Source organism: Suncus etruscus, chromosome 1 (genome assembly GCF_024139225.1).
Source record: "Suncus etruscus isolate mSunEtr1 chromosome 1, mSunEtr1.pri.cur, whole genome shotgun sequence".
Classification (NCBI taxonomy): domain Eukaryota; kingdom Metazoa; phylum Chordata; class Mammalia; order Eulipotyphla; family Soricidae; genus Suncus; species Suncus etruscus.
Genome location: NC_064848.1, coordinates 135863350 through 135880229, shown reverse-complemented (window position 1 = coordinate 135880229; position 16880 = coordinate 135863350). Strand labels below are relative to the sequence as shown.

At 35.3% G+C, this 16880-nt stretch overlaps 1 protein-coding gene and 1 non-coding gene across 3 annotated transcripts in view; both read left to right on the top strand.

Annotated features, from left to right (window-relative positions):
* Positions 1-16880, top strand: part of GRM8 (glutamate metabotropic receptor 8) — a 971850-nt gene that overhangs the window by 459360 nt on the left and 495610 nt on the right. The window lies entirely within an intron of this gene.
* On the top strand, positions 8794-8926 carry LOC126031143 (small nucleolar RNA SNORA51). The gene has a single exon (XR_007503243.1). It is a non-coding gene; the product is annotated as a small nucleolar RNA SNORA51 (small nucleolar RNA).

The following is a 16880-nucleotide window of genomic DNA, read 5'->3' as shown; positions in this document are numbered from 1 at the left end:
GTACAGGTGGGGGTAGCGTGAGATGGAGGGAGATTTGGGACATTGGTGGTGGGAATGTTGCACTGGTGAAGGGGGGTGTTCTTTACATGACTGAAACCTAATAACAATCATATTTGTAATCAAGATGTTTAAATAAAGATATTAATAAGAAAAAGCGGGATTTCTCCTATCTACTTAATAAACACATTAATTCCACTTTTCAGTGTTCCTCTTTCCTATCCTCTTTCTCTCTTCTTTTATCTTTACCCCTGGATACTTAACTGTAAGAATGCCACTGTTTTGCTGACTAATTATAAAATATGGTTAAAATGTGACTGGAATACTGATATGCTCTTAGCAACTTTCTCCTTTATAAGAGCCTATTTATTATGAATCATGATGGGAAAAAATGTTCTCCTGCTCTTATTGTTCAGACAATTCTTCCATGTGGTATAATACATACAATGCAGATTTACTTTTAAGGAAAAAAATAAAACATATGAGTAGTGACCATTAGCTTCAAGTTCAAATATAGATAAATTGTTGACTTCTTTACAGCCAGTCCCATTATAATTCATTATAGAAATTCATATGTCTAGAAATGTGCTATTAAAACTATTGTCAAACTACAGAATCAAGATAGTTTTTATCTTTTCTTAATGCTGACATAGTTACCAGCCTAAATGGTTGTTCAGGCTTGGTAGTGGTCGTGTGCATGAAGGCAAGCATGTTCCTATTCTATTATATGAAGGTTAACATATTTCACTACATAATAGTCATACTGCATAATCTTTGCATCTTATCAGCCCACATCCATAACAGCAAACTATTTGGTTGTTCTTTTTCATTACTTCAATATTTTGAAGGAACTCCAATTTATAGATGGTGAGGCTGTAGTCTTGTTTTAATATATAAAATCTTTATTTAAGCACCATGATTGTAGCTGGGTTTCAGTCATAAACGGAATACCCCCTTCACCAGTGCAATATTCCCACCATCAATGCCCCCTTCCTCACCCTTGCCTGTATTTGCGACAGGCATTTACAGCCTCTGTGGAGCACAGTTTGGAAACTTTTGTTGGTGCTGCAGCAGTAGAGCATTTGCCTTGCATGAGGCTGATCTAGGATGGACCTCATTTCAACCTCCTGCACCGCATATGGTCCCCCAAGCCAGGAGCAATTACTGAGTGCATAGCCAGAAGTAACTCCTGACCATCACCGGTTGTGGCCCAACCCCCCCTCCAAATGAATTTGGTTCCTATATAGTCCTGCAATTCCAGTCCTTAGTATCCACCCCAAGACCATAACACTATCAATTCAAAATGACACATACATACTTTTATATTCATACACATGGCAGCATTGTTTTTAATACCCTGAATCTGGAAACAATCAAAAGTCCAACAAATAGATGAATGGATCCAAAACCTGCGGTATGTATACATATGAAAAAATATTAAGGTCTACGAAAAGATGAAATAGTATAATTTGCTACCATTTGAATGGATTTGGAGGATGTCTTGCTTAGTGACAATTCACTTATCAGAAAGAAAAGAAAACAAATATCAAATGAACTTACTCATATGCAGAGTATAAAGAAACAAAGCAAAAGAAGTAAAATCATAAATGGAAGCAAATTCTGACATATACTCAATAGAATCATGATGTGAGGATATGAAGGTGATGGTAGGTGCCCCTTGGAATAATGGTGAAGGAATCTTAACAATCCTACTGAGTCTGGTAAATAGCAGCACTGCAAGTATAAAACAATAATAGCAGTAGTACTATTGTAATCTATAAAAACACAGTGTAAAATGCTTTACATAACAGCTGTATATCACTTTCTTTTGTAAAAGAAAGGATCAACAAGTCATAAAGTTTTCAGTAATGATGCATTGGAATTTGGTAAAAAAAAAATAATGAGCTTTGTGGACTGTTTACCCACTTAGTCTCTATTCCTCTAGAAGACACTAAAAACAGTAGACAAACTTATTTCTTTATATTAGGTGGCAAGATTTTTATGAGATGAGAGGAAAAGGAATACATAAAAATACAATATCTGAAAGGTGGATAGGGAAATGTAGGGAAATATAGTAGGGTTGAAAAACACATGTTTTGTTTCTGATAGGTTATTTATAGGTACACCAATAAGATATTTTTATTATCTTGATGAGCTCTATTTTCAACCATATGCAATTACAAAATTCATTTTTGAATCTGTGTGTATATTTGGTTACCTCTCATTGACTAATCTGTAGTTCTAGGCAAGGTTTCTTGACCCTTCTTTCTCTTGAAATAAATGTTCTCCCTGTTTTCCACAGTATTTACTAACTCTGAAGCTAGTGCTTTGTTTTGGTTGCTGTCTTTTATTTATTTATTTTTGATTTTTTTAAAAATATATTTTATTTAAACACCTTGGTTACAAACATGATTGTGGTTGGGTTTCAGTCATATCAGATGACACCCCTCCCCCATCACTAGTGCAACATTCCCATCACCAATGACCCAAATTTTGCTTGGGATTTGAGATGGACCTGTTCCCTTCATCTGTGTTTTCTACAGACTCTTTTTCCTCAGCAGGACAGAACCTTCTCCAAATTATGAATTTGCCTCTATGTTCTTCCCCTCCCTCCACTTTTGGCCACACCCAGGAATATTCGGGATTTTCTCCTGGTTCTGCTCTCTAGGATCACTCCTGGTGGTGGGACTTTAAGCACCAAAATCAGTGCCTGGAATTGAACCTGGGACATTTATGTGTAAAGCAAACAAAAACCTAATTCACTCTATTATCCTGCTTGCCCTTCCTGTCTTGCTTCTTATAGCATCTGTGCTAGTAAAGTTTCTCTATTCATCTGATGCTTCTTTGTTGTTTACTGTTTATTTTAATGCATTTAAATTTTGTATTCTACAGAAATTTTTATTCATTTGTTTAAATAAGTAGATGAGTTAAATGACTACTAGTTGAGGCTTTCATCTCCTTCTGCCTTAAATTTGCAAGTAAAACTTAATTTGCAGGAAAATAAGTATGTTTATCCTGTGACTTTGCACACTTTTGTGTTATACTTCTCCAAACTTCCATTCAATCAGTGTATTATTGCTTCAGAAATACACGTTATCTTAATTTGAGAAATTGAGCTCTTTATATAGAATTTTTATTATATCTTGAATTTAGTAATTTTATTTAGTTTGTGTTTGTCTAAATTGTTGAGTTATAACTGACAATGAATAAAAACTTTAAAAATAAAATTTGTATAACTTAGACTTAAAATGATTGTTATATACATATATATGAGAAATACCATAACTACTGAGCTAATCAGTTGTCTTTCTTTCTTTCTTTCTTTCTTTCTTTCTTTCTTTCTTTCTTTCTTTCTTTCTTTCTTTCTTTCTTTCTTTCTTTCTTTCTTTCTCTTTTTCTTTCTTTCTTTCTTTTTCTTTCTTTCCTTTCTTTCTTTTCTTTCTTTCTTTCTTTCTTTCTTTCTTTCTTTCTTTCTTTCTTTCTCTTTCTTTTCTTTTTCTTTCTTTTTTCTTTCTTTCTTCTTTCTTCTTCTCTTTCTTTCTTTCTTTCTTTCTTTTCTTCTTTCTTTCTTCTTTCTTTCTTTCTTTCTTTCTTCTTTCTTTCTTCCTTTCTTCTTCCTTCCTTCCTCCTTCCACCCTTCCTTCCTTCCTTTCTTTCTTTCCTTCTTTCTTTTTCTCTCTCCCTCTTTCTTTTTTTCTTTCTTCTTTCTTTCCTTCTTTTTCTTTCATTGTTTCTTTCTTTCTTCTTTCTATCATTCTTTCTTCTTCTTCTTTCTTTCTTTCTTTCTTTCTTTCTTTCTTTCTTTCTTTCTTCTTTTTTCTTTCTTTTTCTTCTTTCTTTCATCACTTTTATTTATCTTCTTCCTCTCTTCCTTTTCCCCAACCTCACTTCCCCTTCCTCCTAATCTCTTCCCTTTCCTCTTCTCCAGTTCTTTTCTATACACTTCCTCTCCTCTCCCTCCCCTTCCCTTCTTTCTACTTTCCTTCCCTCCCCTCCCAGTTTCTCTTGTACTCTTCCCTTTCCTCCCCTCCTTTCTCATCTCCTCCTCTTTCTTTCCCTTCCCCTCCTCTCTCTCTCCCTTCCCTTCCTTTCCTTTCTGTTTCATTCCTTTTCGTTCCCTTCCCTTCCTACTTTAAAGATGTTAATACTTGGAAGATTCACATATACCATACATTATTATCTATAGTCATGTTGTTATACTTAACTATCCACGACTTATTTTTCATACCCAAATCTTTGACAGTTATCTTGTTTTTCTTTCCCAAGCTCCCTTAACTATCATTCTACTCCTTGCTTCTATACATTTATTTCAGACTTCATACATAAGTGAGACCATACTTTATACTATATTTGTCTTTCTATAACTATTTCACTTAGAATTCTATTCTTCAGGTTGTTATGTTGTAAGTAGTAAAATTTCATTCTATTGTAAACCTAAATCATATTCCATTGCATAGGTATGTCACTATATATCTCTATTTGTTTCTATAGTTACTTCCATTCTTATGTATCTTTGCCCACTTATTCATTGACAGATATTTAGGGTTTTTCCATACCTTGGCTTACGTAAGGCTCAGACACCATGGGATCCTACCACAAAAATAGATGACTCATAGGTTCAATCTAACCATTTTTTGGATTTACTTGTGTGTCTTCTTTGACCCATGTAAGTGTAATTACATCCTGTTTGACCCCAGCTGAAGTCACAAAGAACTTATTATTTCTATGCCTGACCCTCATACTATTTAAATGTAACCTTCTCAGATTTAGTTTTCTGTTGACTTTAATAATAGCCATCCTTTGAGAAGTTTTCTATTTATTGTACCTTCCTTTTTCCTTTATTTCTACTTTTTCTAGTGTAGAAATAGCCAATATTCTATTATTTTACAAAGAAGTTTAACCTCTTTGTACACCATTATTTAAATATTGTATTAAGTCAGAAACATGCAATAAAAAATCGCATCACTAAATATTCTATGACTTATTTAAATAAGAGGGTCTAAGTAATTCCTTTTGTGACATGAAAACCCTCCAAGAAAATAACTTGAGAACTGTTATTCAATAGAAAACATGCTATTTAAGGGGGCCGTCTATAAATTCTAAAACCTATTTCCTAAATAGTGAATGCTTTGCTCACTCTTTATTAGTTGTAATTTATTTTGCAGTTTTAATTTTAATTTTTCAGTTAAGAAATACACCTTTTATTTGGAATTAAAAACAATTTTCTCATTGTTTGCTTTCTTCTTCAATCTGTAGTGTTTGGGTTTAGGAATATTAACCTGGGAAATTTTTTTTTTTAGTTTTTGGGTAACACCTGGTGGTACTCAGGCGTTATTCCTGACTCTGTGCTGAGAAGTCACTCCTGGCAGGCATGGGAGACCATATGGGACGCCAGAATTCAAACCACTGTCTGTTTGAATCAGTTGCGTGCAAGCAAACACCCTACCTCCATGCTATCTCTCCAGCACCAACTTGGGAAAATCTTTATATTCACTGCTCATAAAAGTCCTAATGCTACAGTGTCTTGTAAGGAATGAAACTTCTAGAACATGTATAATGAAAGACTTATAATAGTGATAAGTATGTATAGGTATGCATATAGACAAGGTATGTACAGGGTTAAGAAGAATTTTATTCTCGTTGTCACATAGCACTCTAAGCACTTCTAGTTTTCTCCCTGGAGACTCCTGAGGCCTATACACTTTAAACAGTACTACATTGCTGGACCCAAGCTTTTAACTATATTTACTACATGTCTCACTTTGCCATGTATTGCTGAAAGTGATCCCTGGATCTCCTGAACACACACACTCACACAGAATAAAATCAGCATAAAAATGAGGCCTTTAGAATTTGCTGTGAGGTCAACAGTTATTTTCTGTTGAAGTAGATACTAAGTGCTGTCTGATGCTTTCAAAATAGCTGTGATAAATGATTAGGTATTTGCAATTTATTGAATTCATCAGGGAATAATATATTACAATATTAGCTGATACCACTAAATAGCACTTACTGAGCAATTTGTCTAGATATTGTGCAAGATTGTGGAAAAAATTTATAAGTAATTCATTGTTGCAGGACATGATTTTCCTTCTTATGAGTTATTTTATAAATTCCAAACTAATAAAGGATTTTAAGATATTCTATATTATTTACTTGTCCTACTTATACTTATGTCCCCTGAAATTATTTGTATTATCACCAAGGTGTCTAATGTGTAAACAATAAAGAACATATTTTTTTGTCTTTTTCTATTAAATTTTGGATTTTTTATTAAAACAAATATTTTATGAATTTTAGATAAATACATATTTGAGCCTTTGAATTTTCAGTTATTTACAGCTAACATGAAATGCTATTAATCTATTGTTTGTTAACATAGTTACAAGCTACATTTTCTTTCTTTATTTTTTTTTTTTGCTTTTTGGGCCACACCCTCTTAATGCTCAGGGGTTACCCCTAGCTATGCACTTAGAAATCACTCCTGGCTCGGGGAACCATAGGGACACTGGGGGATCGAACAAAGGTTCATTCTAGATCAACCATGTGCAAAGCATACACCCTACCTCTGTACAATCGCTCTGGCCCCACAAGCTACATTTTCTCTGTATAATTTTATCAAGAATAATTCACACTCAATATGCAAATGCATGCTTTATATTAGGATTAATTCTTAAAGCCCCTAGAGATAAGCATTTTTTATATAGCATCTTTGCAACCTGACTGTTTTCTTTTGTTAATTCATAGTGCATAATTGAATTTGTTATTTAGAGAAGAATAATAAATATTGTTGCATTTCCCCCCAGAAAGTATGAGCCCTTCTCCTGTTCTGTGGCATGTTAGTTCTGTAACACCTTGCAAATTTTAATTTATTTCACATCAGTCTTGAAAAATTTTTTAACATCCTCTATTCTAACGAATGCTTTTCTTCTTAGGTATTCTCAATTTCAACTCCATTTCTCTGTGTTCAACATTAGGGTCTACTTATAGATAAATGATTTCACTGCCCTCAAGCACTTCCCATAAAACTTTAAAAGCTTCTCTCAGCCTGTACCAAGTGAGTTGGCTAGGGAGAGAAGAAAAAAAGGTAAGAAATATATGAGTGGCAGATTAAAGAGAACAGTGGAGGCTTGGCAAAGCAGAAAAGTTAAAAAGCAGGCCAAGTTGTAACCACAAGCAAGATTATAAATACAAAAGATAACTCAGTTTCAAGATTTGAAAGTCAGGGCCTTCAAGAATTCTGTCTATGAATATCATTTACTATACTATGTTACATGAAAATATTTAACACCTGAAAGAAAATGTCAGTTTGTAATCATAGCTACAGTTTGTAATCTATTAGGATTGGCAGTAAAATGGCCATGCCAACAAAATAGGATGATGGAATTGGATTATTAGGAGGAAATGAATTTGGTTGAAAATCATCCAATTACCATTTGGTTAATAGCCTGCTTTTCCTATTCTGGGGCCTTTTCAGAGAGTCCTAATCTGATATTTTTTGGTGGAGACTTATCACATTCAGAAGGACTAGCTAATGTCAGAATGGAGCATCTTTCAAATAAAAATTTTGGCACATTTGTTGGGTCATTAATTCCTTGGTGGATTGCTAACCTACTTATATATTTATGATGCAGGCCAGGTATGAAGTGTTCACATGTGTTAGCTCCTACCAACCCTGTGAAGTCAAGGATATTACTCCCATTAGGATGAAGAGGAACTAAGACACAGACAACTTAAGTAATTTAATTAAAAGCATACAGTTAGTTAATGAAAGTTGGGGTTTAAAGATAGTCAGGCAGTCTCCAGAGTCTACATTTCTAATCACTTCTGTCCCTTGACTCAGTAAGGTCTTTGTACTCTAGGAGTCACATTTGAATTAGGTGAGGATGAACACACTTCTTATTGTCTCTACCAATGACTATTCCACTTTACTCTGACAAAATATATTTAATATAGTAAGTTATAAATTGCACAGACCAATAAAAATGTGATTTAAGTAGTCCAAAATAGGCTAACCACCTCTTTATTCATCTTCCTCTTTAAATTAAAAAATTAAAAAGTGGGGGCGCTCCCAGAAGTTCTCAGGGAGGTTCTAAGTTCTTAGGGGTCATTCCCAGCAATTCTCAGCTAACCATGATGGTGGTTCAATATGAGAATACCAGGTGATGTTGTTTCAGAGGTCTTGCATTGCCGAAGACCACCAGGCTTATATACTGTAAAGTTCAGAGGACATCAGGGCGGAACCCAAAAATACTTAGTGAACCATGTTTTGCCAAGAATTGAGCCTCGTTCAGCCACATGCCCACACCTTAGCCCATTTACTATCTTTCTGTGCCCACCCACCAGATATTTTATAAGCTTGCAGAAATAGATATTTCTGATCTTTTTAAAAGAGCATTATTTAAGGCCTTCTATTTTGCTGAGTGAAATAAGTCAGAGTGAGAGAGATAAACACAGAATGGTCTCACTCATCTATGGGTTTTGAGAAAAATGAAAAACATGTGTGTAATGATTCTCAGAGACAAAATAGAGGAGGACTGAAGGGTCCAGCTCCCGACATGAAGCTCACCATAGGACTGTCTAATGCAGTCACAGAAATAATTACACTGAGAACAATCATAACAAAATGTGACTGAATGAGAGAAGTAGAAAGCCTGTCTAGAGTATAGGCTGATGTGGGGTGGGGAGGAAGGACACTTGGGATATTGGTGATGGGAATGTTGCACTATATATATATACACATATGTATGTATATATATGTATGTATGTATGTATAAAATAAAAAAGATAAGATAAGGCCTCCCAATGCTTACCACAGGCTTTGTTCTTTACACTGACTGTATAGAAAGAGGAGGTACAGTAAATGCACCCCATATACACCTCAACCCAGGCCCTTTGCCTGGTCTGTATTGTGAATGGGAGAACAAAAAACTAAATAAAATAAAAGGGCATTGTTCACATGTATCCATTAAATTTAAATAAAAACATATTTATTTATTTTTATAATAATATCTTTATTTAAGCACCATGATTACAAACATGTTGGTAGTTTTCAGTTATAAAAAAGAACACCTTCTTCCATCACCAGTGCAACCTTCCCATCACCAATGGCCACCCATCTCCATTCTCTCCCATCCCCTGCTTGTATTTGAGATAGGCATTCTATGAGGCTACCACAAAGAGTGGTGAGTGCAGTTAAATTAAAACAGTTTTAAATGTGTTTCCTTGTTCACAAACATTTTTTTGTTCCTGGAGCCACAATCTGTTAATGACTACTGAACTGGAAAGTGCAGCATAGACCATGCCTGTCTGTCCATCTTGCAGAAAGTGCTATTGAGCAACTCTAAACAGACAACAAAAAGGTGTCTTTATTTTGTTGTGGAGCCATGTCATAGTTCAATCACTTTTTTTTTGTTTTGTTTTTTTGGGCCACACCTGGTGACACTCACGAGCTACTCCTGGTTATATGTTCAGAAATTGTTCCTGACTTGCAGGACCATATGGGACACAGGGTATCCAATAGTAGACTGTCCTAGGCTAGCGAGGGCAAGGCCCCAGATCAGTTTATTTTTTTTATAGTTTTTATGAGGCCAATGTGAATTACAAGTCTTTTAAAGTTATGTTTAAGATACATAGTGCCAGTGAATTGAGGCAATTCCCACCACCTGTCTTGATCACCTTCCTCTCCTATTTCTAGCATGCATCTGGTAACTCCACCCTTAGCTCCCTGAATTGCTGGTGTAACAGGTCCCTTTTGCATATAGCTTTTTGTGGTTTGGGTCTCTTGTTTCCATTGTCATTGACTTTGGGTTGAGTATTTAGCTCTGGTCATTTTTTATTTCCACTCAATATTTGTGGGACTTTTTGCCTTTGGCACCATCTACATTTTTTTCCCTAAATTCATGTGATAGAACAAGATGATTCAAGTTCACATTTGTATCAGATCACTTTTTTCAATTTTTGTTTTAATGCTTGCAAAATAATCATAATGCTTTTTCCCTAACCTCCACATATTTATTTTTTAAATTATTGACAAATATAATTGTTGGTTTTCAGTGATATTCTTCTTTTCTTCCTTTCTTTTGCTTAAGTGTGTTCTCCTATCTTATTATGTGTGAAAACTGCTGCCAGAATCCATTAATGTCACCAACACCTTTGTCTCTGGGCAGTCCCTTCCTAACAGCTTTTCCTGACCTGAGGAAAATCATCTGAGTAAACCAGATTAGACAGGAGGCTTTAAATCACTCTTAAATTCATTTTTCAAAAAGTCATTTACACTTTATTATATAGGAGGGGGTGTCTCTTTGCCCATTTTCCTGTTATTAGAAATAGCCCTCAAACTTAGTAAAGATGGCAAGAGCAACAGGGAGTATTTTTTCCCCTATTTTTGCTTGTATTTTTTTGATAATCCTTTCTTTAAAAAATAAGTTTTACTGTGATCAAAGTGAATCTTTCACAGTAACAGTAATATTTAAGGCACATGGTGACAATAAATTAGGGCCATTCCCACCACCAGTGTTTCTTTTCTAATAAACCACTAAAGATAATCAATTTCATGTATCTTCTAGACCATCAAATACTTTAACAGTGCTTTGTAAATTTCTATCCAACATTTTTCTTGTCATATGTAGTAGTTTTCTTATTTTTAAATACCACAGCACACAAGATAGTTTCCTGCTTAGGTGTTATCATTGGAAGACATTGAACAGAGACTGGATCTTTCATTGATTTCTTTAGTAATTTAACAGACCATTTATTGCTCTCCTTTTTCTGAGTACTCAGAATTCAGAGTTAAAAGTATATCCTTAGGAAAATTTGGAATTGAGCTTTTCTATGACCGAGCAATTCCACTCATTGAAATATAATAGTCCAAGAACATGATGCAAGCCTAAGTTCATCATAGCACTATTCACAATAGGCAAAATCTGCAAACAACCCAAGTGCTCAAGAATGGTTGACTAGATAGAGACAATGGTACATATACACAATGTAATACTAAGGAAAGATGAAGCCATGCAGTTTTCTAAAACATGAATGGATCTGAAGAGTATCATGCTAAGTTAAGTTAGTCAGAGGGAGAGAGACAGACACAGAATAATATCTTTCACATACAGGGTAGAATGAAACATAATTTTTTCATTCTATTAGGCAATGGTAATGTAAAGCTTGAGAACTGATATTAAGTAAGAAGCTTGCCACTGGGACTGAGGGGATGAGTGGGATAGGTCAGGAAAGGGAATAATATGACAAGGGTGAATAGTGGTCATTCTAAAAATGTAGTGCTGATAGTTTGATAGTTGGTAAATTAATACATTTAATACCCATCAGCAATAATACTGTAAACACTAGTGCCTATGAAAGAACAAAAATAGAAGGAAGTGCCTGCTATAGAGGCAAGTTGAAGGTGCAGGAGAAAACAAGGAATATTAGTGAAGGGAAGTAGATACTGGTGAAGTGAATGGTGTTGAAACATTGTACACTTGAAAATCAATCATGGCAAACATATAACTTTTAATTTACAATGATTCAGTAAAATAATAATTATGAAAGAATGGGATATTTAGAAAAATTGGTAGTAAAATAAGCAACCAAAATATAAGAGAATAAAGGCTATGACTGAAGTTTGTAATCTCTGTTGACATAAGTAGGAATGACTAATTAATACCGGAAGAGTCCCTAGATTTATGAATGTCTTTGGGAGTCTTGTAACCTTGAGGTAAGTTTTTTAGGTTAATAGTTATTTGGGTAAAGGTTGGCAAGAATATTAATTTTTTTTTCAATTTGGAAAAACTTTTATTTTTTGAGCTTAAGTAAACCTATTTATGCACTTAGAGTGATGTAGGAAATGTGCAGCCTCCAACAAACCCCTCAGGAGTACAGTAATTTTAGTGTCAAGTATTTATCACACTGGGTGTCAGAGGGAATATAAAGAGGTCCCATATTCACTACCAAAGAGGCCTTCAGAACCAACTGAAGCAAGATATTCAGAAATGAGTGACTGGCAGAAGTGAGGCAAGTGAAAGTGACCAGATGAAATTTCCTGGCACTGCATAATACCCCTCACTCAAAGCACAGATGAAACCACAGCAAAGGAAGAGGGATGAAGCCTGAATTGACTAAAATCTGACAGCCAGTGAAATGTTGGGATTTCATAATTGACAATTTTTCAGGAAAAATTAGGTTACTGATATATAAATGTGTGCTATGTCACATCACCAAAAGAATTTGTTCTGTTGTTTTGAATCAATAATATTCAGAACAGGGGTTGGGGTACCATATAGGGTGTTGGGAATCGAAACTAGGATGGCTATTTGTAAGGCAAGTATTCTACCCACTGTAATTATTTCCCCATCCTTATCATCAAAAGAATCTAGCTCCTACAAAGTATAAAATCAAGTAAAATGTTTTATGTGTATGGTATTAAGAGACAACTTGCACACATATGCTTTCCCTCCAATTCCTGTATCAGTCCAACCGTGTACACTTAAAATTGCATACACAATACAGTATTTGACCCTCAAGTTTCCAAATGAGACAGAAACATCTGGAGAAAATAGCTGAAGAAATTTGTCATTAGATCGTTATGGCACATCTGCTATTTTTTGCCATAATCTTATCAAAGGCTCCCATGCTTCCTCTAAAATGAAACCTGCGAATCACACCAAACTAGTTAATAGTGTTTACTTATTGGCAACTGGAGAACTTCAGTAGTGTAGACTTTCCATCCTTGACTCTCTCACACAAACTGCTAAAAAAGGCTCTGAAGCACTCTGAAAATGAATTGAGAGATATTACTGCAGGCTGTCCATTCTACAAGCATCTGTGATTTCCTCTCTGCAAAACTTGCTTCTTACCATCTGGTCTAAATTCATCACTCTTAGTTTACAATACCTGAAACTGTAAACTAGATTAACATTATATATGCAATCTAAGATTTACTTTCATCAATAAATTTCTTCATAACCACCAATTTATATTTTATGTAGCATCACCTTGCTCTCTATTGCTCTTCTCTTTAAATAATATTTGGATGGCTCCTCATTTCTGATTGTTTCTTAAACTAATCTCCAGACTCTAACCTGCTCTGACCTTGTCACTATTCTGCATTTCCTGCTTCCACTATGCCTGTTCATTTTTATTTATTTGTTTTTAATATATATTTTATTTAAACAACTTGATTACATGCATGATTGTGTTCAGGTTTCAGCAATGTAAGGAACACTGCCATCACCAGTGCAACATTCCCATCTACAATGTCCCAAATCTCCCTCCTCCCCACTCTACCCCCACCTGTACTCTAGACAGGCTTTCTATTTCCCTCATATATTCTCATTGTTAGGATAGTTCACAATGTAGTTATTTCTCTAACTAAACTCATTCCTGTTTGTGGTGAGCTTCATGAGGTGGGTTGTAACTTCCAGCCCTCCTCTCTTTTGTGTCTGAAAATTATTATTGAAAGAATGTCTTTCATTTTTCTTAAAACACATAAATAAGTGAGACAATTCTGTGTCTTTCTCTCTCTCTCTGACTTATTTCACTCAGCATAATAGATTCCATGTACATCCATGATTAGGAAAATGTTATGACTTCATCTCTCCTGACAGCTGCATAATATTCCATTGTGTATATGTACCACAGTTTCTTTAGCCTTTCATCTGTTGAAGGGTATCTGGGCTGCTTCCAGAGTCTTGCTATCATAAATAGTGCTGCAATAAATATAGGTGTAAGGAAGGAATTTTTTTATTGTATTTTTGTGTTTTTAGGCTACATTCCTAGGAGTGGTACAGCTGGAATCGTATGGGAGCTCGATTTCCAGTTTTTGGAGGAATCTCCATATTGCTTTCCTTAAAGGTTGAAAGAGGAGGCATTCCCACCAGCAGTGGATAAGAGTTCCTTTCTCTCCACATCCCCGCCAACACTGCTTGTTCTCATTTTTTTGTGATGTGTGCCAATCTCTGCGGTGTGAGGTGATACCTCATAGTTGTTTTGATTTGAATCTCCCTCATGATTAGTGATGTTGAGCATTTTTTCATGTGTCTTTTGGCCATTTGTATTTCTTCTTTGTCAAAGTGTACGACCATTTTATCTCCCCATTTTTTGATGGGATTTGATTTTTTCTTGTAAATTTCTGGCAGTGCCTTGTATATTTTGAATATTAGCCCCTTGAATGATGGATATTGGGTGAATAGTTTCTCCTACTCAGTGGGGGGCTCTTGTATCCTGGGTGCTATTTCTTTTGAGGTGCAGAAGCTTCTCAGTTTAATATATTCCCATCTGTTAATCTCTGCTTTCACTTGCTTGGAGAGTACAGTTTCCTCTTTGAAGATGCCTTTAGTATCAATGTCCTGGAGTGTTTTACCTACGTGTTGTTCTATATGTTTTTTGGTATCGGGTCTGATATCAAGGTCTTTCATCCATTTGGATTTAACCTTTGTAAATGATGTTAGCTGGGGGTCTAAGTTCAATTTTTTGCAAGTGGCTAGCCAGTTGTGCCAACACCACTTGTTGGAGAGGCTTTCTTTGCTCCATTTAGGATTTCTTGCTCCTTTATCAAAAATTAGGTGGTTGTATATCTGGGGAACATTCTCTGAGTATTCAAGCGTATTCCACTGATCTGAAGGCCTGTCTTTATTCCAATACCATGCTGTTTTGATAACTATTGCTTTGTAGTACACTTTAAAGTTGGGGAAAGTAATTCCTCACATATTCTTTTTCCCAATGATTGCTTTAGCTATTCTAGGGTGTTTATTGTTCCAAATAAATTTCAAAAGTGCCTAATCCACTTCTTTGAAGAATGTCATGGGTATCCTTAGAGGGATCACATTAAATCTGTACAATGCTTTGGGGAGTATTGCCATTTTAATGATGTTAATCCTGCCAATCCATGAGCGGGGTATGTGCTTCCATTTCCACATGTCCTTTCTTATTTCTTGGGGCAGAGTTTTATAGTTTTCTTTGTATAGGTCCTTCACATTTTTAGTCAAGTTGATTCTAAGATATTTGAGTTTTTGTGGCACTATTGTGAATGGGGTTGTTTTCTTAATGTCCATTTCTTCTTTATTACTATTGGAATATAGAAAGTCCATTTATTTTGTGTGTTAATTTTGTAGCCTGCCACCTTGCTATATGAATCTATTGTTTCTAGAAGCTTTTTCATAGAGACTTTAGGTAGAGTATCATGTCATCTACAAACAGCAAGAGCTTGACTTCTTCCTTTCTTATCTGCATTTCCTTGACATCTTTTTCTTGCCTAATCCCTATAGCAAGTACATCCAGTGCTCTGTTGAATAGGAGTGATGAGAGAGGACAGCCTTGTCTTGTGCCAGAATTTAGAGGGAAGGCTTTTAGTTTTTCTCCATTGAGGAAACTATTTGCATCTGGCTTTGGTAGATGGCCTTAACTATATTGAGATAGGTTCCTTCCATTCCCATCTTGCTGAGAGTTTTGATCAAGAATGGTTGTTGGACCTTATCAAATGCTTTCTCTGCATCTATTGATATGATCATGTGATTTCTATTTTTCTTGTTGTTGATGTTGTGTATTATGTTGATAGATTTACAGATGTTAAACCATCATTGCATTCCAGGGATGAAACCTACTTGATCGTAGTGGATGATCATAATGAGGCATTGAATCCTATTTGCCAGGATTTTGTTGAGGATCTTTGCATCTGTATTCATCAGCAATATTGGTCTGTAATTTTCTTTTTTGGTAGCATCTCTGTCTGGTTTAGGTATCAAGGTGATGATGGCTTCATAAAAGCTCTTTGGAAGTGTTTCTGTTTGTTCAATTTCATGAAAGAGTCTTGCCAGGATTGGTAGAAGTTCCTCTTGAAAGGTTTGAAAAAATTCATTAGTAAATCCATCTGGGCCTTGACTTTTGTTTTTGGGCAGACATTTGATTACTGTCTTAATTTCCTCAATAGTGATGTGTGTTTAGATATGCTACATCCTCTCCTTTCAACCGTGGAAGATTATAAGTGTCCAAGAATTTATCCATTTCTTCCAGGTTCTCATTTTTAGTGGCATAGAGTTTCTCAAAGTAGTTTCTAATTACCCTTTGAATCTCTGCCATATCAGTAGTGATCTCTCCTTTTTCATTCCTAATATGAGTTACCGAGTCTTTCTCTCTCTCTCTCTCTCTCTCTCTCTCTCTCTCTCTCTCTCTCTCTCTCTCTCTTTCTCTCTCTCTCTGTTAGTTTTGCCAGTGGTCTATCAATCTTGTTTATTTTTTCAAAGAACCAACTTCTGCTTATGTTCATCTTTCGGATTGATTTTTGGGTTTCCACTTCATTGATTTTTGCTCTCAGCTTTGTTATTTCCTTCTGTCTCCCTATTTTTGGGTCCTTTTGTTGAGCACTTTCTAATTCTATGAGCTGTGTCATTAAGCTGTTCAGGTATTCCCCTTCTTCTTTCCTGATGTGTGCTTGCAAAGCTATAAATATTCCTCTCAAGACCACTTTTGCTGTGTCCCATGGGTTCTGATAGTTTGTGTCTCCACTGTCATTTGTTTCTAGGAAGGTTTTGATTTCCTCTTTGATTTCATCTCAATCCCACTGGTTATTTAATATTAGGCTGTTTAACTTCCAGGTATTAAATTTTTTCTTCTGTGTCCCTTTGTATTTCACATATAATTTCAGGGCCTTGGTGTCAGCGAAGGTAGCTTGCAAAATTTCTATCCTCTTAATATTATGGAGGTATGTTTTATGTGCTAGATGTAGTTTATCCTGGAGAATGTCCATGTACATTAGAGAGAATGTGTATCCAGGTTTCTGGGTTGGAGTGTCCTATATATATGTACTAGGCCTCTTTCTTCCATTTCTTTTTTCAGGTCTAGTATATTCTTGTTGGGTTTCAGTCTGCTTGACCTATCAAGTGTTGACA